At 29.1% G+C, this 26,254-nt stretch overlaps 1 protein-coding gene and 1 long non-coding RNA gene across 3 annotated transcripts in view; one reads left to right on the plus strand and one right to left on the minus strand.

Annotated features, from left to right (window-relative positions):
- Nucleotides 1-26,254, minus strand: part of LOC145242666 (protocadherin beta-15-like) — a 92,810-nt gene that overhangs the window by 57,374 nt on the left and 9,182 nt on the right. The gene's annotated exons all lie outside the window — the stretch shown is intronic.
- Nucleotides 8,124-26,254, plus strand: part of LOC145242667 (uncharacterized) — an 83,892-nt gene continuing 65,761 nt past the window's right edge. Inside the window, exon 1 of the long non-coding RNA XR_013862797.1 lies at nt 8,124-8,173. This is a non-coding gene — a long non-coding RNA (uncharacterized LOC145242667). The remainder of the gene's footprint in view (nt 8,174-26,254) is intronic.

Below are 26,254 nucleotides of genomic sequence, written 5' to 3' on the forward strand. Positions count from 1 at the left end.
TATATATATATATATATATATATATATACACAAAGTTTCCAAAAAGTCAGTAGAGGATTTTAAACTTAAATAGATTTTTTTATTTTTTATGATATCTTTCTGTAATTTTAACAGAATCTGATTAAGACATTGGGAAATTGTGTTGTAAATGTACAAAATTCAAGCAATCTTTATTTATGAAAAATAATGTCTTTTAAATGTTGCCCATTTTCAGCTTTGCATATTTGTGCTCTTTCCAAAACATTATTCATGACAGATAGCAGAATCTCTTAATTGCGATTTAATTCCTTTATTTCGTTCTGCGAGCTGGCAAACCTCGAAACGTCAAACCCCCAAACCCTGCAAGAATTGGAGGAAACATCAGGAACGAAATCAGGGAGTTTATAAATAAAGATTATTAAAATCATGCATTTAAAAAAAAAAATCCCAACGTCTTAGTCAGATTGTGTAAAAATTACAGAAAGATATCATCAAAAATAAAGCATCTATTTAAGTTCAAAACCCTGCGGTGACTTTTTGAACATCATATATATATATATATATATATATATATATATATATATATATATATATATATATATATATATATAATATGCTACTGGTACCATGTAACCCAGTACTACCTGCCTCATGGTCGAGTCACCGGAGACTAAACTGGTTCCCCCACCAGGCTTGTTTGGTGAGGAGGATGGCTAGTCACCCTGAAGGATTAAAAACAAGACATTCCAAAGGGCGAATGAACCCTTTTTCTGGGTCAACGGCCAACTAGCACTGTGTGTATGTATGTGTGTGTTATTGTGGAGAGGGCTCCCGTAAGCCGTGGTGAAGGCACCTTTCTAGGAGAAGCAAATCGCTGATTTAAAAAACCATAAAGCGGGAGACCAGTACCCGCATAAAGCTGGTCTGCAATTTAACTTGTTGCTGGATCTCAACATTTTGAACCGAGAGAGAGACTTAGCTGTCATACAAAGCTAAGACTCTGTAATCGCATCTGTGTATAGATACTCCCTCAGGCATTTGTCTATTAAAATGGTCCTGTGGCGATGGAAGTCATTTTGGGGCTCATGGACAGTGTCTGAGGGAGTGGCATTCGTCTGACAAGACGTTACAATCAATCATCATATATATATATATATATATATATATATATATATATATATATATATATAGAGAGAGAGAGAGAGAGAGAGAGAGAGAGAGAGAGAGAGAGATATTGGTGCAAAATAATGTCGTTTTTTAACGTTCAACAATGTCAAAAAACATTATTTTTGCACCAACTTAATAGATAGATATCTAGATTGATAGATACAGAAAGAGAAAAAGAGAGAGAGAAGCGGGGGGACAAATCTTAGATAAGCAAACTTATGACATATTCATTGACATACGTTGCAAAAATTCAACATAAACAGTTTTATGATTGTTTTTGACATAATATGTAATTTTATTGGTGCATCAAGTTTTTTCATCATCACGAAGTACAGATCCAACTTTGAAGTTCAAAGTGTCAAGACTGGCGTGATATTCACCCTCAGTTATGCAGCAAATTTGATAGGATGAGGGAAAGTGGGGATAGAGTAATTACAGTCCACTTCTAACGGAGTACAAATCAATGAATTCGAAAATACAACGAGACACAATAGGGCCAAGAACGACTGTTAAAACCCAGGTATAGAAAAATACACATGAAGAGATCCGTGTTAGCAAGAATAGTCTGTATTAAATTAGTAATTAATAATTAGTTTTTATTTTCGATTTTGGTTGGTTGGTTGGTTGTTTTTGTTTTACGGCATATCAACCCTTTTCAGATTATTTAATGCCGAATCCGGTGATTTTGAAAAAAATTTTAATAGAATATATTTGTTTTTTGCAAGTCAGTTTCTATTTAACCCATAGTTGGGACTCTGACAGGTACTACCACTCCGGGTCGGAATGGACCTGGGAGCAATGGCAATTAAAGCGTGGCTCCACACTCACCAGAGCCCGCAAGCTGGGGCCTCACCATCGGATATAGTTTAAGGTCATATCCAGGACTCCCATTGAGGGACTTTTACCCTCTGCAGGGGGGGGGGCAGTCGGCGTATTCTAATGCCCCACCGACAGGGCCTTCGATTTTGGTTTTAAAAAAAACATCCGTAAAAAGTAGTAAACGTTTTTTTTTTGTTGTTTTTTTGCTTGTTTTTACTTTTAAAAAAGAATTCGTAGTTAAAATATTGATTGACTATTTTGTTATAACACTGTAAAAGAAAATTTGGAAAAAGGTTGTTAAATGTTTTTGTATTTATTTTTAGTTTAATAAAAAGTGTTTCTTTTAAGTTATTCAGAGACTATATTTTAAGAAATCATTTTGTATTTTCGTATGATAAGAAACAACATAGTTCAGTTTTGTTTTAAGAAATGAAAAGAAAGCAATCGAAGACTCCGATGGGATTGTCGTGTTTTATTTTTGAAAGAAAACACATTCCTTAAATATATTTATACGTCTGCAGTTTACAGTGTTGAAATAATGATGCCATTTTCAGAAATTCATTCTTGACAGTAGTAGTAGTAGTAGTAGTAGTAGTAGTAGTAGTAGTAGTAGTAGTAGTAGTAGTAGTAAGGAAATTTATATTGCAAGTAAGCTATGTAGATGCGTTCATGAATAATGATCAGGCTAATGATTCGCTGGAGTTTCTGTGTAGCTTACTTGCCATATATCATATATATTAGTTAAATTATATATATATATATATATATATATATATATATATATATATATATATATAATTTAATTATGTATCTCTACAATTACATAAATGCAAATTGTCTGCGTGTGAGTTTGTTCCTTATAGACTCCGAAACGGCTGAACAGATTTTATTTAAAATTTGCAGAACTTTAGCGTATAAGTCTGGGTGTGATTTTAGTTAGGTTTTGTTTCAGCATATTTTTTTTTCATTAACTGCAAAGAATTTTATAAGGCTTGAAAATTTACGTGTTTTTCTTTTTTCTTTTTTTTTTTTTTTTTTTTTTTTGCATGACGTGGTCTGTAGGTTAAAACCCCGCACGTAAATTTCTTAATGTTTTTTTTCAATAACTGGAAAGAAGTTTATATAAAATAATTTTATAAAAGAAACAGTAGGTTCTTTAGAGTGCAATGTAGAATAACATATATTTTGGACTAAGTTACTGCATGGAGGCATGTGAAGCTTCCTCCCAGACGATTTCACGGATTTTGATGACAATAAAAATATAGAAATGATATTCATTGATCATAATTTAATCCCAGGCAACGGTGGTTCACCCTGATAGTATATATATATATATATATATATATATATATATATATATATATATATATATATATATGTATATATATATGTATATATATATATATTAATTATTAATTTATATATATATATATATATATATATATGTATATAGTTTAATCATATATATATATATATTAATTATTAATTTATAGGTTATATATATATATATATAATTTAATTATATATATAGTTTAATTTATATACATATAGCTTATTATATATATGGTTTAATAATATATAGTTTAATTTTATATATATATATATATATATATATATATATATATACATAATTTAATTATATATAGTTTAATTATATATGTATATATGTATTAATTATATATATATGTAGTTTAAATATATATATAGTTTAATTGTGTGTGTGTGTGTGTGTGTGTGTGTGTGTGTGTGTGTGTGTGTGTGTGTGTGTGTGTGTGTGTGTGTAAAAAGAGAGGAGGGGCGGGAGGGAAGAGAGAGGGGTCAAATATATTGATAACATAAACTTAAAACCAATATTTTCTCAAATGTGCTCAATGCAAGGTAGAGCTTTTATAGATTGAATTATGTAAACATTAGAGCAATATATGTGGATTACCCAACGTTTCGACCTTTATGCATCTCATCGGGAATATAAAATCATGAGGTGACGTGTAAATGTTCAAACGTTAGTTTATCCGCGTAGCCTTTCTCTAATATTTATATAATTTTATTTGTATGTTTTAGTAGTGTTTGGGCGATTAATCAGAATCGGGGATCGGAAAATCAAAACTTTTAGGGTGTCGCAAGAGGAAAGATTTTATCCATATTTCCGATTCTAAAAACGATTCTTTTATTTATTTTTTCTTAACACTAAAAATGAAACAAATATGTATTTAATTATTTAATTTATTCTTAATTTTTCTAATTAAGATCCCGACGTAGTATTAGGAAAGAGACGTGTCTTTTATTAATTTTAACAATGGCATACTTTATACTAAAGTTTAATCAGAAACATGGTCAAGATTCAAAACAGAATTGGTTACATGTCCTTAAAACACTGTCTGGTCTCAAAGTTGATCATTTCATGTTAAATTTATATGCGAAATTGAGTTTTTGTTTTTATTTTATTTTTTATGACTACGTGGCACTTCTGTATTAAACGGACGGCGCCATTTTTTTGTTTGTTTTGTTTTTGTGCGGTTCACTAAACTGTCGCCAGATGGCGCTTGTCTTCATTCAAATAGTTTATCAATTCAAAAATTAAAACTATAATATATTGTTGACCTTTCAACAGACGTCACAAAAAAATTGAAACTATATATTGTTACAGTGGCAATTTTGCTTTAATTCAAAAAATATTTCAGAAAAAAAATCCAATTTTGCTTTAATTCAAAAATTGTTTTATAATTTTTTTTTTACGCAGATTTTTCAATGAATGTTTTTACAATTATGTATTAATAAATCTTTATACAATAAATGTTTTGCCTTTCGAATATTATTATGTTCTGAAAACAAATCTTGTTTGTTATTCATTTGTCATTTAATTTGACCAAAAAGAAAATAGAACTATCGATCCCTAACAATAGTGCTGTCCGTATAATGCAGAAGTACCCACACTATGTATATATATATATACATATATATATATATACATATATATATATATATATATATATATATATATATATATATATATATATATAAGTGAAAATGTCTGTCTCTGTGTGTATGTCTGTTTACATCTTCTTACCAAATAACTCTGTCAAATTTCGGTCTAGAGACTCAATATTTGACATAAGTCGTATTGAGATTTGGGAAAATCTTTTTAATCGGTTTTCGAACAGAAATTTGGCCGTCCAGGGGTCAAAGTTCAACAATTTGACATTTGAAAACTCTTCCAAACTCCTCCGTCAATTTTAGGTTTAAACGCTTGAAATTTTAAATTTAGGTTATTTGGACATGAATCAAACTTTTTAATTTGATTTGAGTCCAAAAGTAATAAATGTTAAGGAGTTAAAATTTGGGTCAAAGTAAAAAAAAAAAATTGACCTCCGCGGTCTCTACCAAATTACTCAGCCAATTTCTGGTCTAAACATTTGAAATTTTACATAAAGGGTACTCAAAGATGACAAGCTTTTTTTTTTTTTTTATTATTATTATTATTATTTACTCACTCACTAGGAGTAGTCACACAAGCCATCATGAAGGATTGCTCATTGAGAACAACTTGTGGTGTTCTCTGGAGTCTGAGTGACAACAAGTCTCCCCAGACTTCCAGTATTCTTCACCTGTTTCGACAACATTTGCAAAAAAATTGCGTTATCGCAGCAGCCGCCTACCATTGATTTCTCGTTGGTGGGGACCATTGGTCTTCACTGGAATTTGGGTGGCAATAATCCTCCCCAAGGTCCCAGTCCACTTTGCACAGCCAGCAGAGGTCTGGTTAGTGTTTCTCTCCTCGGGTCTTTCCATCCTCATTGGCCCTCATTATTTGGTGTGGTGCCCATTTATGGTGACACTCACACACACAAAGGGGAAGGGCGGTATCTTCCAGTTATGCAGTTTCAGTTTTCATGATTCCATGTGATGTTTCTTTGTGTTTTGCATCTGTAGCCGTTTCTCTCTTCAGTTTGTGCTTGTAGTTTATGTGTGGTGTTAGTCTTCACATTCAAGGGTTTTCCGTAATATTTCAGCAGTTTTTATTGTTGAAATTTGTTGCATTTTCGCAGCCATCCCTCTGATTCCAATCTCTCCCATTCTTTTTTCAGAGTTTTTTGTTATTGCTCTTAGCGCTCCTACTATTAGTATTGTTATCTTGAATTTCTTCATTTTCCAGATCACTTAGAGTTCTCTGGCCAGTTCCGTGCATTTGCTCCACTTTTCAGTCTCCTTGATCTTCACTCTGTGGTCTGCTGGAACGGCAAAATCTACAATCTGGCAAGACTTTTCTTTCTTGTTAACTATTATGACATCCAGTTTTTTTGATTGGATGGGTTTATCCGTTTGCATATCCATGTCCTATAGGATCTTGTGACTTTCATTTTTCAGCACTGCTGCCAGTTTATGTTTGTACCATTTGTTTGTGTGTTTAAGATGCCATTGTTTGCGTAGTTGCTAATGCACTGCTTTTCCCACTTGATCGTGTCTATTTTTATATTATTTTTTGGGCTAGTTTGCTGCATTCACTTATTATGTGGTTTATTGTTTCATCTCTTTGTTTGCAGAATCTGCATTTGCTGTTTTCTTGTGTCTTGTCGTTATCTTGTGCAGCTGTTATTAGTGATTCAGTTTCCCTGTTTAGGTTTTCTTTTTGTAGCCATTTCTAAGTATTTTCGTAAGTCTCTTCTTTAGTAATCCTTATTAATCGCCAATGTAGTTGTTTTACTTCCCATTTTTCTTTACTTGTCTTATTTCTCGTCTCTTTTTTTTTTTTTTTTGCTATCTTATTTGTTTCTTTTATTCTTTTCTTGCTGCGGTAATTATTCTTTCGATGTTCTGCATTATGAATTTTCCTAATTCTTTTGTGTGTTATTTACAGTCTTCTATATAGACCAGCCCCCTTCCTCTGTCTTTCCTTTTAACATATAGCCAGTAAGTATCATCTGTTGGGTGTAGTGCATTGTGTATTGTCATGAGTTTCCTGGTCTTCTGGTCGAGATTCCTCAGTTCTTCTTTGGTCTAACTTATAAACGGTCCAGAGTATCTTATTAGTGACAATGCCCACGTGTTTATCCTTTTACTTAAGTTTCGACTATTTAGTTTGGTTTGGGGGCTTTTTCTTGTTCTTCTGAGGTATTTCTTTCCTATTTTTTCTTTCATTTCTGTTGCTTTGGTGGCGTCTGCTTTCAGCACTCCCAAGTATTTGTAGCTATTATGTCCACGTAGTGCCCTCATTTCTATTTGATTGGGCAGTACTATAGTTTCTGTTGCTTCTAGCTTTCTCATGGTCATCAATGCACACTTTTCCATACTAAATTCCATTCGGATATCCTGGCTCTGGTCGTATTATTATTATTATCATTATTATTATTATCATTATTATTATTATTGTTGTTGTTGTTGTTGTTGTTGTTGTCATCATTATCTTCTTTCTTTTTATTTTATATTTTATATATATAATAAAGGAGGCGCAGTTTTTCCCCTCTGTACCAAAATACCGTAGGTTTGTGGGAACAGATGCCAAATACTAATTTACTATGCCTAAACTATTACCAGCCATCTTATCTAACTTTTGATCGCCGTTATAGACACGTTTACGCGTGATATTAAAATCATCTGTTTGAGCAGCACAATCACAATCTCACTACCTTTGGAGGTAGTAGTCCAAACTTTCCTCTCTCCGTTTCCTGTACTTCCACCGCTCCCACTTTACACCGCCAACATTCCTACATATTCTGACTCTACTGGGTTGTAACCGCTCTTAACTTATTATTCGCCACATAAAATTGGCGTAACTTTCACATATTTCTAATTACAGATAATAATTTCGCCCTTGCCTAAATCCAGCACACCTGATTGGCTGATCAGTGGTCATTCTCAAATTCTGCTATTCTCTGTTTTACGATTAAACGAACAGTTCGATAATTAAAAAGATGCATCTTTTTCTTTTTTTTTTTTTCATATTCATTCGTTTCTATACGACACTTCCGCGCTACATTCAAGGTTTTTTTATTATCCCCATTAAATTTTACTTTCTGTACTGTTCCGACATTAAATTAAATCATTGACGAAGCTACGTAAGTCTACTTCTAATTATAGTCAATCAGAGGGAGGGACAGTTATAGATAGAAAGATACAGAGAGTGGGGAAGAGAGAGAGAGAGAGAGAGAAAGAAAGAAAGAAAGAAAGATCAGCCGTGTTATTCAGGTCATTCGCGCGCTTGGAACTGCCGGTAACTTTTTAATTTTCAACTCTTCTTTATATATATTGTTTCGTTTGCTCGACACGGTCCGAGATGCTATTTCATTTTTTCTTGGGGGGTTGCTTTCTTTCTTCCCTACATTATGTAAACAATATTTTATTTATTACATTATCACGCAAGCCATTCATAACATGGGGAGGGTGTCTTGTAACTATTCTGTGCTTTTACCTACCACTTTAATTTAAAAAAAGAAACTTCTGCACTTATTGAACCGCCCTATCTTGGAAAAAAAAAGTATTTTCACATTAAAAATGTTATTTTATATTAAATTATTACGTGAAAGTACAGAACAGTTACAAAAAAGACCCTACGCTCCCCATTTTAAGAATGGCTTTCTAAATAATACCGTTATTAATTCAGCACGGTTCTATAAGTGCATAAGTACCAAAACCAAAAGCAAAAAAGATACCGTTAACCTTGAATTTAAACTGAAAAAAAAATCTATTTTCAAATAGCGCGTACTGTAAACATTACACTGTTTAAAATAAAAAATGCAAAAATACAAAAAAAATGTTCTGTTTTATATTGTTTCAAATTAAAAATTTTACTTACAAATTTAAATCGTTGTGATATTTTTTTTTCAGACGGTCCTTTATTTCGCTAAGTCAATCCACCACCCTTTTTTTTTTTTTTTACACAGTGATCACCACTTATCAAGGCCCGGAAGCCACTCAGGGATAAGGGTTATTGCAAGTACATTACGTTAGTGTGGAGATTTGATGAAGTGTTTACTTAAGGGGCGGTTCATTAGGAATTTGTTAACGTTGGACTTGAACACATCCAAGTTGTAGTCCGGTGGGAAGCAGGCAGACGGAACAGAGTTCCACAGGTGTGCAGTTCTAAGAAAGAAGCTTTGTTCATGGAATCCGCGTTTTGATTTAGGCACAGATAAAGAGTGGGGGAAACTTTTGACAGTGGATTCAGCTAGACGGGTGTTTTTCGTGAAAGATTGGCGAGGGGGGACCAGAGATTGGAGTTCAGACGAGCACCTGCCATGGAAATAACGATAAAACAAGGATAGGCTCGCAACGTCTCTTCTGTGGGAGAGAGGTTGCAGGGTAGAGAAAAGGGCATCCCCCACTAAGCCACGAAGTCTATTTTGTACTCTGTCAAGGCAGGATAGGTTGTTTTTAGCAGCTCCTGCCCAGATATGGCAACAGTAATTCATCCTTGGACGTACTTGGCTTTTATATAGATAGAGAATTGCATCAGTAGTGAGATATCTTCTGGGGCGTGAGAAGGATCCCACCATCTTTCCAGCGACCTTGGCAACAGACTTGATGTACGTGTTCCATTTCAGATCAGGAGTAAAGGTCAAACCCAGAAGCTTGTCAAAACACCTCTAAAAAATATATTAAAATGATTGCATATATTGGTGGGGGGGGGGCTTAGCGAGATAAAATACCGTTTGAATAAATTCACAATGATTTAAATTTGTAATCAGACAAAAATAGATATTTACATTTATTTGTAACTATTCTGTACTTTCACCTAACAATTCAGTAAACACAAATAAATTGCAAAACTTGAATATTTACTTATAAAACTCTTTGAGATATATTGCAGAGAAGTTACCGATAAAAATAAATACACACTAGATAAATATCTTTTTTTTAGTGATTTTTAATATCGTATTCAGCTAAATTCATAACAAGCGGTACTTGAATGAATGGTGTATTTTATTGTTGATACGCCGTAATCACGTGATTACAATTGCAGCAGACGAAACATTGCGAAGCAAAGGGGTAAGGAGAAACATGCTTTGAATTAATATAAGAGATCGTTCGATCGACAGTCAAAACTTATAAGATGCAAATATGACGGACGTTTTCGATATTGAAACCCGCTCTTAATTCCACAATTTACTCTTTATTCATGTTGAACACGTACTTTGTGACAATCATCGAGAAAAAAATTTGCCCCAATATTTTTCTTGGTGATGGTCACAAAGTATGTGTTCAATTTAGTAGAACGTTATAATTGAAAACTGATCCACGATGATAAAAGTAAAAAAAAGATTTATTTTTTTTTAATTTTACTTTTTTTTTTCATCTGAAAGTTAAGTTTAAATTTCGATGAAATTGACGTCCTCCCCCCCCACACACACACAAAAAAAAAAAAAGTAAATTGTGGCATTTACAGGAAGGGGGTCTTTCATAAATGTTCACCGAATCTCTTAATAAAACATAGTTGTAATAGCCCCTACATTACAGTGGCACGAACCTAGATTGGGGTGATTAGGCAAAAAAAAAAAAAATTATTTTTCACTTACCAAATTATAAAAACTATATATTTATATATCAAACACATTTGCCTGACTTACCTCCAAATAAATTATCATTTTCATTAATTTTCAGTCAGTTTGTATCTGACTACATTTACACCAGTTTTTTTTTGGGGGGGGGGTCACTTTCTTTGTCTGTCAAATAATTTACGCCGCTAAAGTACAAATTTCCCCTTCACTACAAGTACTTTGCGTGATATAAGGACAAACATTATGCACTGTAATTCACTGTTCTACGCACTCGCGATAAAAAAAAAGTGTGCTTCTCTTCACACGACAATGCCACCCGCCCCCAATTTTTTAAAAGTCTTTGCGAGTGGGTATGCTGACAACATATATCAAGGTTGAACTCGGGGCAAATACTTGGACATTCCCACTCCTCATAAAATGGGGTGTCTTCCGAAACCCGTTCTTAACATTATGACGTTGGGCATTGGCCATCTTCTTCTTCTACTACTACCACTATTACTACTACTACTACAACTACTACTACAACCACCGTATTTTATTTTTTTACAATGGAGGTGGGACATGCTTCCACCGGGCAACACCGGTTAACGGGTCCTACTAGTAATGAATAAAGCTCAGTTTCAGTATTAATTGAACTGTATTCCTTTCTTTTCTTTTAAAAAATGTTTTAATGGTCTTTTTCAAAAGGCCCTCATATAGTATCGACAGTCTGACAGTCTGACAAATCTTACCTACATTGCCTGCAGCCATTTTTCAGTTAACAAGCCTTCTATATCTCGGTGGCCGTGGTAGAAGACACCTCAAAACGACGATTTTTTTTATTATCGTTCAATTCATGCAGCACCTATTTATCCAACTTTTTGGACTTCCCTATTTGCTTTAAATGGCGAACGACTATTGAGTGGTCGACTCGAGTTCAGCAGCAACTTCTCGTGTGGTTTTGCGAGAATTGGCTTCAATTTAGGCTTCGTTATCAGTCGGTCGGCCACAACCGTCTTCATCTTCGAGGCTCTTCTCACCATTGCGAAATTTCTTGAACTACCGTTGTGCCTCACGTTCGTTAGTGGTTCCTAGGACAAACGCAACATTGATATCACGAGCGGTCTCTGTAGCTTTTTGGCCTAGTTTGAACTGAAACAAGAAAATCGTGCGGATTTGAATTTTGTCCATTCTGTCGAAAAGCCTGCAAAAGAAAATGAATGAGGAGATTGAGAACGGTAATGAATAACACGATTCGATAGAGCGAAAAATGTGCTTCAAAATGATATATAACATGGCTATATATATATATATATATATATATATATATATATATATATCAATGAATTAATTCAGAAATCATATATAAAAGTAACATGTGTGAGAAAATGATATTGTTTTTGCACCAACCTAATATTAATAGCTAAATTTCTTTCATAACAAAAAAGTTATAATTGCGAATTGGAGAAAAACAAAACAAAAGCACTGACAATTTCATAAATATTAGCAAATAGGTGTTTAATCAGATTCTTTTCCTGATATTAAACTTCATCAGTAATATAACTTCCGGTGAGAGTTTCAATTTTCCAAGTTTATTTATTTATTAAACTGTTAGGTGAAAGTACAGAATATTTCACAAAAAGGCTTCCTATTTATGTTAAGGATGGCTTTAGAAATAATGACGTTATTATTTCAGTGCGGTCAGTTAACTGCAGTTTATATAGAAAGTTATCCTTAAAATTTCTACCAGTAATTTGTTTTATTTTTAAATTTAAGTCATTATCGAGACTTCAAAGACATGACCCTATCGTATCAACCATATATTTCTTATCCTCACGTAACGTTCGGCACTACTTGTTTTTGAACCGAATAAACGTTTTAAAGTCTATTGTAGAACAAACCCAAAATTCCTATTATACAAAAAGGTTTTATTTGATTATTTGTAAATAAATTTTGCCAATTTTTTTGTATAATAACATGCTTTTTAACAAGTAAAAATCGTTTGGACGCAAGAAAAATAAAAGCAGTGACCGCCTGCGATTAAATCATTGAATTATGTTTCTATTTTCAAAACTTAAAAAATAAATTGAATTTAGGTAAATACGGTGAGATTTTATTTAGTCCTTTTTTCAGATTATTATACATAACTATTTATTATGAAAAAATTATTAAATAAAATGTTATAATTATTATTTTTAGTACTTCTACAGAATTTGAACCTAACCAAACCAACTTTTCCAAACTAAAATAAAACTTAGAGTAGGGTTAATCTACAGTTTGTTTACAAGTTGTTGTTAAAAAGAAAAATTCAGTTCAAATTCCGTAAAGTGTGTCAAAAAATACTTTAATCAAATTAAAATACTTTAATCAAAATTAAATAAAAAAAATAAATAAAAATAAATTAAATAAAAAAAACTAAAAAAACTAAATAACACAAAAAACACAAAAAAAAACATTAAAAAACTAAAAAGAAAATTAAAAAAAATAAATAAATAAATTAAATAAAAATAGAATTAAATAAAAAAGATAAATTAAATAAAAGAAAAATTCAGTTCAAATTCTGTAAAGTGGGTCAAAAATACTTTAATCAAATTAAAATAAAAAATACTTTAATCAAATTAAAATACTTTAATCAAATAAAAATTAAAAGTACTTTAATCAAATTAAAATTTAAAAAATACTTTAATCAAATAAAAATTAAAAAAACTATTTTTATCAAATTAAAATGAAAAATACTTTGATCAAATTAAAATTTAAAAATACTTTAATCAAATTAAAATAAAAAATAATTTAATCAAATTGAAATAAAAATACTTTAATCAAATTAAAATAAAATATACTTTAATCAAATTAAAATTAAAAATTATTTTGATCAAATTAAAATAAGAAATTATTTAATCAAATTAAAATTTAAAAATACTTTAATCAAATTAAAATTTAAAAAATATTTTAATCAAATTAAAATAAAAAATACTTTAATCAAATTAAAATAAAAATAAAAAATACTGGCAATTCCTGCGGAAAATCAGGAATTAGCAACAACCACCGATTTCTAACGTTGATCATGATTAGTCCCTATTTTTTTTAATAATAACCCTAACCCCCAACCCTACCAGTGTAAATGCCTATATAAAAATATTTATTTACTACTTTGGGGGAGGTGGGGGCTTAGTCCTATTTTAAACTAAGAGGATGGGAGCTTTTCAAACGGTCTTAATTTTCCGTTGTCAAAGTGCCATTTTTACCTATTTATTTACTTTTGCTATTTTTACCGGTGCCATTTTACCGTGCCATTTTTACCGAGCACCTATATATATATACTAGGAATGGGCAAAATGGCCGACAAAACAAACCCCTAAGCGTCTTAAAAAACGTATTATAATTGTTTAGTATAGTCTACATTTTGATTGAGTTTAAAAGATAACAAATCAAAGTTAATCTTTAAAAGGTAAAAATATATATAAAATATATATTTAAATAAATGACAGTGAAAAATGTTGAAAAAAAGATTGTTCGAGTTTCAAGTTCGAATAAATAAACTTTAAAAATCTCCGAAAAAAATGATTATTAGTTTTCTGAAGCTATTTCAACGATAATTAGTAAACGAAAATCTTAAGATACCGAATTAAAGAAAATGTACATATTTTTTTTAAGTAAAAATAGCATAATAAATAAACAACAACAATAAAAGGCGATTTACGGTATAAAGAAACGTCTCACGTAAAATATAAACACAAATCCCGTTGATTTTCACAAAAGTACGAATCGTGGTAAGTGTAATAATTTCAATTAATTTAATTTTGTTGTAATAATAATAACACTCCAAATGATTCCTGGTTTGTTTACCTATAGTTTTCCTTAGACTTTGCAATTAATAGTTTGTAAAATGTTGTTCAAAAAGTCAATTTTAGCAATTACATGACTTCTAGAATTTTATTATTCATAAAAAATAAACTAAAAGAATTCTTTATTAATGATTAAATAGAATTCAAAATTGAAAGAAAATGATTATTTACTAATGAAAGTTATAATCTTTTTTTTTCTTTTTTTTTTTTTTCGCCGCTCTGTCCACCCATACTTCTTCAAATTAATCGTCAGAAGAAATCATACCATTTTTTAATTATTATTTTTTTTTCTGAGTGACGCGGGATCTCAATCTTTTTTATCATTTTCAAGATTATATAAGAAAAAAAAAAGATCCTACGCTGATGTTGATACGTTAATGCATACGAGTTAAATATTATGATATTAAATTTGAAAATTTACCAAGAAGTTATCATTAAAATCGTATGAAATATTTTTGTTTTTGCGATTATATTATTTTATTTATTAATTTTTTTTTTTTTTTTGTGTGTGTGTGTGTGTGTGTGTGTGTGTGTGTGTGTGTGTGTGTGTGTGTGTGTGTGTGTGTGTGTGTGTGTGTGTGTGTGTGTGTGTGTGTGTAAATATTGAATAAACAATGCTTACTTTTATGATAATATCATTAGTTCGGAAATTAATTTTTTATGTTGATTCAGGTATTTAGCAGAGAAGCCAACAAAGAAGAAAAGAACCAAAAATTCAAATCCATAACAAATAAATGTTACGAAAGGCAAGATAAATTACTGTGACACTTCGTGGCACTTATATCGTGAATTTCTATCAGTATTTTGTTAATTTTTCCACTTTTAAACCATTATAGACGCTTTGGAGACAACATGCTTTCGTTGGCCATCTTAATTGCCCGTTTAAGTTACCTAGTCGACACTACTTGCCTTTCGAACTGAATAAACGCTTAAAATTCCGTTAAAGTACACAAAACTTATTCAGGTATGTAAAAGAGTCCTTTATCTTGTCTGTGGTAACATTTATTTGTTATGCATTTGAATTGTTGGCATTTTTTTATTCATTGTTTCCTTCTCTTTTAAATACTCATTGATTTCAATAACACGGACTTTAGGGGCATTTTCCATAATGATCCTTTTATATATATATATATATATATATATATATATATATATATATATATATATATATATATATATATATATATATATATATATATATATATATATATTTATTCGATTGGTAAAATTTTAGAATAATTATAAAGAAGTGAACCATCGCGTAAATTCAATCGACTAAAATAAGATGGAAAACGGGGTGAGGAAAAGGGGGAAAAATGGGGCAAGTTACATGTAACAAATGTACAATTCAATAAAATAAATAAGTCGATTAAAAACAAGATCGTTAAAATACACCCGAAGCGCTTTTCGTTCAGACTAACTTTTCAAGGGTCATAAGTCTGAAAATTATTATTTTTAGAATATTTGGTAGTGGTATGGAGTAAGAGCGGAGAGGAGGTTAAAAAAAAAACAAAAAAACTGACTACCCAAATAATTCTAATTGAAACCGGCGGTTTCTCTGCTTGCACAAAGTAGGGGGGGCTGGCAATGATGGCAAGTGTTTCGAGGACAGACAGGTGGAACTTTTTACGTCCTCGGTACAAAACAGAAAAACACTCCGGAGAGAAAACAAGACCGCACTCCTTTTTATCGACCAAGTGTTGGCCGATGGACGATTCTATCAGATTTTCTGGTGGTAGGTTGATGATCTCGGATGAAGCAGGGAACATGTTGGGCGATTCTGACCTGAAGACGCTGGGTCGTCTTGCCTATATAGACGGCACCACACCGACATTGAAATTTATAAATAATATTACCTGTTTGAGAGATAGGCAAGACATCCTTAAGAAATGAGGGAAAGGCGGTTTTTGTGGAAAAAGCAATACGGCGCGATAGAGCACCAAAATTAGAAGACACCAGAGAGGAAATCTTATCACCAATAAGTTGGCCTTCAGGTCCAATCCAGGGTAGCTTAAGATATACCAGGAGTCTAAATGGACCGTATTTTGGTAGCTCAGAAAAGGATTGAATTTTCTTATTAATAACTTTGTTAACTAATGGAGGTGGATATCCATTCATAATAAAAATCCTTTTAATGTTTTCAATTTCCACATCAATAAAAGGTGGGGAACAAATAGCAAGTGCCCGATGGGTTAGGTTTCTAATAAGATTAAGTTTCCTGGTTGTGGGTGCAAAGGAATCCCAACTGAGATAAAGAGCAGTGAAAGTGGGTTTTCTATAAATAGATGTCATAAAGGAAAGTCCACGTTTAGAAACTAACACATTAATCAGAATCGAAAAATCGGAACTTTTTAAGCTATCGAGATCGGAAAATTTTAGCTGAAAATCTGAGAATAATTTCATCTAAATCTTGGATATAATCAAGACCGTCTTAAAAGACAAGATGGCCGGTGGGCAAAAATAATTTAATCTGCTGACGTCATCACGGATAGTCCCTTAGTTGCTTGACACCGGTAGTCACCGGTAGTCACTCGTGGATATCTCCATTCAGCAAAGTAAGTTTTAACGTGCTCACCCCCTGTATTTACACGATGTAACTATAATTTAATTCAATATTATCATCCTAAGTTTTTTTACCATTCAAAAGAAGAAGCTTCAAATAAATTGCTAATATTAAAAAAAATTTTTACAGCATACAAAACTAATGAAAATGCGAGACAACATCGACTCTTTAAAACACTTCTTTTGAAGAGACGATTTTTTAAGCTGTTGACACACATGTTTTAAAAATCTAGCAAAAATTTATTTTCCTGAAATTTTTCAATATTAAAAATAAATTATGCCGGGTGATAACATTTTAAAACTTTTTTTTAAAGCTAGAAAGATAAAATTTAAAAATACTTATTTATATATATATATATATATATATATATATATATATATATATATATATATATATATATATATATATATATATATATATATATATGAAACTAAACTAAAAAAAACGCGCGTTCACTCGTGGTCTTAGAGTTCATTTCATTAAAGTAATTGGGTTTGTATTACTGTACACATAGATTCGAAAAAGTTGTCAAAAAACAAATATATAACAAATAAATGTTATCAAAGGCAAGATAAGTTACTTTTCTACCAAATATTTTTCGTGTTTTTATTCAATGTAACATGTTTATTCAGCTCGAAAAACATACAGTGTTTACCGATGTATTCGAAAATTCAAGATGGCGTCTGATTCTCTCTTTAACACGGTAAGTTTGGGATAAGGTGTTATAAATAAAAACTATGCAAAATACTATTAAAAACCCGCCGAATATATGTCAACCTATGTCACGGTAACATATATTGAGCGAGTTTTTAACAGTATTTTATCCGCTTTTGTTTTTATAACACTTTTTCCCAAACTTACCGTGTTAAAGAGAGAATCAGACGCCATCTTGAATTTTCGAATACATCGGTAAACACTGTATGTTTTTCGAGCTGTATAAACATGTTACATTGAATAAAAACACGAAAAATATATCCAGTTTGGTAGAAAAGTAACTTATCTTGCCTTTGGTAACATTTATTTGTTATATATTTGTTTTTTGACAACTTTTTCGAATCTATGTGTACAGTAATACAAACCCACGTATTTTAACAAACTGAAAATATGGATATAAAAAAATGATTTTGCATGTTATTTTTGTTATGTGGTGAAATAATCTTAAATAAGAAACATGATTTTTTCTTTAGGTCAATTATTTTTTTACTGTGCAATATTTCATGAATTTATTAAAAATATTGTTTTCGATTTTGAAAAAAATATTGTGGTTCATTTGCATTTAAAAATATTGTGGTTCATTTTGATTAAAAAATATTCATTTTGATTTTAAAAAAATATTGTTCATTTTGATTAAAAAATATTCATTTTGATTTTAAAAAAAACATTTTGATTAAAAAAAATTCATTTTGATTTAAAAAATATTGTTCATTTTGATTTAAAAATATTGTTCATTTTGATTTAAAAAAATATTCATTTTGCTTTAAAAAAAAGTTTAATTTTAATATTTGTTGATTGTCTTAACTCATATCAAATGTTTTGCTTGTGTTCTGCTTCAAATATTCATAATCTTACATGCATAATTTTTATTTAATTATATTAAATAAACTTCAAGTTTACTACAAATCAAATCGTGTTCCTTCACTTTTTTAAAATGTAATTTATACGTAATTAAAGAACGCATTCTAATCTTTAAAATCTATAATACAACGAAATATTCAATTGCTTATAATATACTTAAACAAACAACTTGTGTTTTTTTATTATTTTTTTATTATTAATATTAGATGAGTTTCAGTATAAATCATCGTGTTCTTTTTTATTTCAATCCAATTTTGAAGTTTTGTAACGCTGTCTGTAAAAATTACTGTTCATTATTGATAGTCTAAGAGTTCCACATATCTTGCTTGTTGGGACCTCGGCGATGACGTCATTTTTTCAGCTGGCCGGCCATCTTTATAACGAAGGCCACGATATAATACACAAAGGGAAAACATTAAACAGTTTGCCAAATTAAAAAAACAAAACTATATCTACATTTAACAAGTAAAAAAAAAATATTTATTTATTAATTGTACTTGTCTTCGTCTTAGTATCTCTTTATGTACATCTACTTATACATAAAATGCACTTTGTGACAGAGAGAGAGGGAGAGAGAGAGAGAGAGAGAGAGAGAGAGAGAGAGAGAGAGAGAGAGAGAGTTCGATCCTTCTGGACTAATTTCAATTATAACTAATAGTACCTATTTAATTATCATGCCGAAATCAGTAAAATATCCATAAAGTACGAAAAATGATAACGTAAAAAATTACTTATTAATGAAAATATTTTTTCGAAAAAATGTCTAGTTTAATTGAATTAAAAAAAAAACAGGGGAGGTAAATGAAATTTGTCTTGCTACATTTCACCCAAAAATGATAGCGGTCAATGAATCATAAAATCGTGAAACTACATGTTTTACGTAATAATATAGTAATATGTTACTGGTGCCCGGAAAACTGGTCCCCGGAAAACTTGTACTCGGAAAACTCGTTCATTATTACTAGATATTAAAACTGTGCCATTTTTTAATAAATATCGATTGAAAACACATTTTATGACCGTTCTTGAAGGAGATTTTTTAAAGGCGACTATGCACCCCCATAATATTTTTTAAATTATTTTTACTTGTTAAAACTTATTTAAAAAAGATAAACTTGATAACGGCGTCACGGAGTCAACACACGAAAAACGAAACCATATATTTATTTTTAAAAATACTTTAGTTTTAACACTTTTTGTGTTATTATTACGAAACAAAAAAAAAGAAAAGAAAGAAAACACTTATGTATTATCAAGGAAAGCAAATATTTTATTCAGAAGAATTAATTTAGTTTAAACAATTCTTGTGTTATTACGAAACAAAAAAAAAAGAAAACGCTCTTGTATTATCAAATATTAAATTATTATATAAAATAATTTATTAAATTATTATGTTAATATTAAAACTAAATTATGTATTTTGAATAAAATATTTGTTTTATTATTTAATAATATAAGAATTTTCTTGTTTAAAAGTCATTCGGGGGAACTTCTGCAGTATGCAGACGGCGGCTATTGTTAGGAGGGGGCGATAATTGCAATTTCTTCTTCGTAAAATAACGCGGCAAATAAGTAACAAACAAGAATTTCTTTTCCGAACAGAAAAATATTTGAAAACGAGAACATTTATTGCATAAAATGCATCAATACATAATTGTAAAAACATTTATTTAAAAGTCAACTTAAGAAAATATAATTTTAATAAAACAATTTTGTAATGAAAATAACATTGGATTTTTTTAACTTAAAATAACTTCTTTTTTTTTTTTTAATAAATAAATAATTTAAATGAAGCATTTTTTTAATTAAAGCAACTTTGAAGGGTTAACTATAAATTAATAATTTAAATGTTTTTTGACCGAGAAGCGCCACCTGGCGGCAGTTTAGTGAAACACATCAAGAAAAGATGACCGCCATCTGCATACTGCACAAGTGCCTTTTGTTGTTTCGTGAACACAAAAAGTGTTAAAACTAAATTAATTTTTCTAAATCAAATATTAGTTTTATTATTTGATAATACAAGAAGTGTTTCCTTTTTTTTTTTTTTTTTCGTAATAACACAAGAAATGTTAAAAACTAAAGTAATTTTTTTAATAAATATATGGTTTCGTTTTTCGTGTCTTCCGTTTGATTTCGTTACATAATTAACCGTATCCACTTCCGGTAGCTTGATTTTTTCTGAGCCGTTATCTTGGACATTACGTAAAAAATATGCAAATGTATTTTCTTTTGGGAGAGAGGGCTCGTTTTAAAAGTATATCTACCTCAGAATTTTCTTTAATTTTCTATTTTTGAGCGATTATCGAGACTCCTAAGACGTGATCCTCTCATGTCGAACATTTTTTGTTCCAAAGTAACACTCGACATTACTTTTTTTTTAACTAAATAAACTCTTTAAAATAAGTTGAACCACTAAAAACTTACAAAGCTATGTAGAAAACGAATACTTAGAAAAATCAATTTTATTTTTTTAAAACGACAGTAAACAAGTAAAATTTTTTTTTTTTTTTCAATATTATGGGATGTGTATTCTCTTTTAAAAACAATATTTCCTTTAAAAAAAACGTCATAAAATGTGTTTTCAATCGATATTTATTCAATAATGTACGAGTTTTCGATACTCTGGGTACGATTTTTCCGGGTACGAGTTTTCCTAAATTCGTGTTACGAATTGGAATATGGCAATTTATGTAGATAACGTTTTGTTTTTTTTACTTGAAATTCATCTTTTGCGGCGTTCGATTCCCGTTCTCATACTGAAGAAGCGCAAGGGAAAATATAGATGAAGGTTTATCAAAATTTAAGTACAATTTATCAATTTAAAAAGTAACACTAACGGGACATGTGGAAATTCCACAGCGGACTGTTTCATATGTAATATATTGATGTTGGCATTTTTGTGGGTGTTCAACGTAAATGAGGACGTCCTGACATTATTGTACCTATTTACTATGCCTCCCCACGGGACAGAGTTAGACACCAGGGTCGTTTTTTAACGTGGAGAAAAGGTACAAAAATAAAAATTGTCTCAGTCGTGAAGGATTTCTCCTCCACCGAAAGAGAACAAGAAATAGAAGTGCAGCATCTGAAGAACAGATACTACACTTTGATCTTGTCCCGAAGGCCAAATTATTGTAGCTCTTTTGTTAAAACTGCAAAAGTATTTATCTAAGCTTGCAGGAACGCCCGACATAGTCCAGCGTAGCCCGGCGTAGCCCGGCGTAGCCCGGTGTAGCCCGGTCGTAATATATACTTAAATATGATACTTTAATTTATGCAGATTTTGTATATATTATTATAGAGTCTTGTATTGCATTGTATATATTATTATAGAGTCAATTTTCTATCGATTCTTAATTATTATAAAGTTGTGATTTCAAAAATAAAAATATATATCCATATGACTTGGGTGCATCAGCTTGAATCGTAACAACGGGAACCAAAACTTATGAATATATATATATATATATATATATATATATATATATATATATATATATATATATATATATATATATATATATATATATATATATATGAAAACGAACACTTAGAAAAATCGATTTCAATTTTTTTAAACAACAGTAAACAAGAAAAAATATTTTCTTTAATATTATGGACAGGTTTAGCCTCTTTTAAAAACAATATCTCCTTTAAGAACAGTCATAAAATGTGTTTTCTATCGATATTCAATAATGGCCAGTTTTCCTACATTGCAAAAATGGACGAGTTTTCCGTGGACAGTTTTCCAAAAAATAATTCAAAATACAATTACATATTTGTAATATTATTTTTATTTATTTATTTATTTATTTATTTATTTATTCATTTATTCATTCATTTATTTATTCATTCATTTATTTGTTTATTTATTCATTCATTCATTTATTTATTTATTTATTAATTTATTCATTTATTCATTTATTTATTTATCCATTTATTTATTTATTTATTCATTTATTTATTTGTTTATTTATTTATTCATTCATTCATTTACTTATTTATTCATTCATTTATTCATTTATTCACTTATTTATTTGTTTATTTATTCATTCATTCATTTATTTATTTATCCATTTATTTATTTATTTATTCATTTATTTATTTGTTTATTCATTCATTCATTCATTTATTTATTTATTCATTCATTCATTTATTTATTTATTCATTCATTTATTCATTTATTTATTTGTTTATTTATTTATTTATTTATTCATTTATTTATTTATCCATTTATTTATTTATTTATTCATTTATTTATTTGTTTATTTATTTATTCATTCATTCATTTATTTATTTATTCATTTATTTATTTATTCATTCATTTATTTATTTATTTATTCATTCATTTATTCATTTATTTATTTATTTATTAATTTATTCATTTATTCATTTATTTATTTATCCATTTATTTATTTATTTATTCATTTATTTATTTGTTTATTTATTTATTCATTCATTCATTTATTTATTTATTTATTCATTTATTCATTTATTCACTTATTTATTTGTTTATTTATTCATTCATTTATTTATTTATTTATTCATTCATTTATTCATTTATTCACTTATTTATTTGTTTATTTATTCATTCATTCATTTATTTATTTATCCATTTATTTATTTATTTATTCATTTATTTATTTGTTTATTCATTCATTCATTTATTCATTTATTTATTTATTCATTTATCTATTTATTTATTCATTTATTTATTTATTTATTCATTTATTTATCTATTTATTTATTCATTTATTTATTTATTTATTTATTTATTCATTTATGTAAACTGATTTTTTAAATGTCCTTTTTAGTTTTCTTTTCTCTTATTTTATTTTGGAAAACGTTAAAATTAAAGTTCGGTTAAGATATTTCGAAAAAGTTATATAAAACTGTGTATGATCGATATAAAAAAAAAAAGAAAGACAGATTATGAAGACTAATTTAAAATTGTGTAGGTATGACATTAATTTTCGACACACATAACAAAAAATAAAAGTAAAAACTAGTAAAATGAAAGAAATTCATTGTAATTTTTTACTCTATATTGAAAGGAAAGGATCAGGATTTAAAGCGCATTAATAAACATTATTTTACACTCTATAAAACTGGCGGAATTTAATTTGAACATCGTAAAATGACAAAACCTTCAAAATATGGTCAAATATAACAATGGCGGTAATTTTGGTTTCTAAAAACAGACAAATTAAACATATTTATTTTTTAAAATATAGGGAAAAAGTTAGTACAAATGTGCATTATAACTTATTAACGTTAAATATACATTACAACTTATTAACGTTAAATGTACATTACGACTTATTAACGTTAAATATACATTATAACTTATTAACGTTAAATATACAATATAACTAATTAACGTTAAATATACATTATAACTTATCAACGTTTCAGTTCAATCAAACCAGTCAAATAAAATCTAACAGCAAAAGCCTTACCTTCAAATATTATGTAAATGGCATAAATAGGTTTGTATATCCAACTGAAGCAAACAACATTTAAAACAATTAACTTCTAGTATCTATGGAGGCCCTAAGTGACAAATTTTTCTTGTTGATAAGCATTTATTAATTTTCATATCGTAATTTGTAGCCTGAAAGAAGTAATATTTAAATTATTTCTATTAAACTCCTCTTTATTCTATGAAATATTAATTTTCAATTCCTAAAAACTAAGCATTATTTAAGTTTTTACTAAATCCTTAAATAAACTTTATCGGAAACTTATTTTCAATTAAAATTTTTTGTATAGAATTATCAACTAAAAATCACTTTTTTATTTAATACTAACGGATTGTAACATCAGCCGTGCACAAAAAAAAATAATTAACTTTGAACTCATAATTGTTTCATTTACTTGGTTTAAAAATTATATTTTTGTTCTAACAATGAAGAAACAAGTAATATTGATTACGTAGTGTTTTTTATTAAGGATATGCGAAATGAACAGATTGGTCTTCCATAGAAAAAAATTATTCACGTTCTATTTCTAAATATATTTTTTATTTGTTCATTGACGAAAATCAGCATCGATTTATTTATTTTTTAATTATTAACAGTAAGATTGTCTGTTTATTCATAAGTTTTATGAAGCAATCTTCCACATTTTTTTCATCGAGTCTGAAAAATTCATTTATTAAACACATAAGAAATTATTTCGGAAATATTTTGAAATTTCACAGGTGAAAAATTAAAATGTAAATAATACATAATAATAAAAAAAAACTCGTAAAATGTAAATAATTTAAATATATTTTCCAACTTCTTTTTTTCCGAAAAATCGAGAAAAATCGTATAAACGATTTTTTACCCAAAATTAAATATATTTCATTTCATCATTTCAGTATATCTTAATATGTAAAAAAAAAAAAAAAAAAACTAAGATGCCAATCCCCCTCCCCCTCCAAAAAAAAACTTCTGATAAGATTGCGTTGGAGATGGGGGAATATGAGAATTTTTTCATGTATTATTTCAGTTCGTATATAGTTCAGCTTCTTTTTCTTAAGTCTGTCAAAAAATTAACGAAATTGAACAATTATTTGATTTTTAAGAGAATTGTAAAAATCGTGTTGTTTTCATTTTTTTACGTCAAAATCCGTAGAAATAACATTCAGTTCCATTTTTTCCTTTTTAGCGTTTTGGGGAATTTCTTGAAAATTCACCGGTTTTATAGAGAGTAAAAACAAAATATGAGATTTTTTTATATATAACCTTTCTTCTTGAGAGTACAGCAAGAAATTACGATGAATCAATTTTATTTTACAAGTTTTTACTGTTATTATTTATGGGTGTCGAAAATTCCGCCTTTATTTTGATCATGCCTAATATTATGCATTAATAGAAAGAAAAAACATATCTTAACGATTTTATTTAGGACAGCGCTACAAAGAAAATAAGCCAAAATCGCCGTGATGCGACTCTCGCATCTTTGAAGTCTCTATAATAGCTTAAAAATAAAACAAAACAAAACCTACATAATAAATGTTACCGTAATATTTATTGGGGGATTTCTACAAGCAATGTGTTTTATTTTTTATTTTTAAGTCATTATCGAGACTTCAAAAATATGACGCTATCATGTCGATCATGTTTCTTGTTCTTACGTAACGCTCGATATAACTTTTTCGAACAGATTAAACGTTTTAAAATATATTGTAAAACAAACACAGTATTCCTATTCCAATAAAAGTTTGATTTGATTATTTGAAAACGTAAATTTGTAATCAGTTTTTGCTAATTTTCTGTGCAATAACATTTTTCAAGTAAAAAATCTTTTGGTGTAAAAAATTAATAACAATGGCCGCCAGCGATTAAATCATTGAATTAGGTTTCCATTTTGAAGACTTAAAAAAATAAATTGAATTTGATTTAATATGGCTGCGGTAAAATTTTATTTAGCCTTTTTTTTTCATATTATTATACATAAATATTTATTATAAAATAATTATTGAATAAAATGTTATAATTAATCTGTTCAATGTTTCTACAGAATATGAACTTAACCAAACCAACTTTTTCCAAACTAAAGCTGATGGGCTTAGCTCTATTTTTTTTTTTTTTTACTCATGTCCATCCCTTACAAAGCATATCGTCACTTGGACGTAAGGGGTTACAATTGGGGCCATGTCTAGGAAAAACTAACAAGATATTTGTTTATGTTACATTTAAACTTCTACATATTAGTACAGCCAGGGAAGCAAGCAGCAGAAAGGGAATTCCAAAGCCTAGCTGTTCGAGGGAAGAAACTATTAGAATAGAAAGCTTTTTGACATTTTAGGGACAACAACAATGAAGGGGTGATATCTTATTGCAAA

The sequence above is a fragment of the Euprymna scolopes genome, chromosome 21, assembly GCF_053919585.1.
Source record: "Euprymna scolopes isolate OS-2025 chromosome 21, ASM5391958v1, whole genome shotgun sequence".
NCBI classification, from domain to species: domain Eukaryota; kingdom Metazoa; phylum Mollusca; class Cephalopoda; order Sepiida; family Sepiolidae; genus Euprymna; species Euprymna scolopes.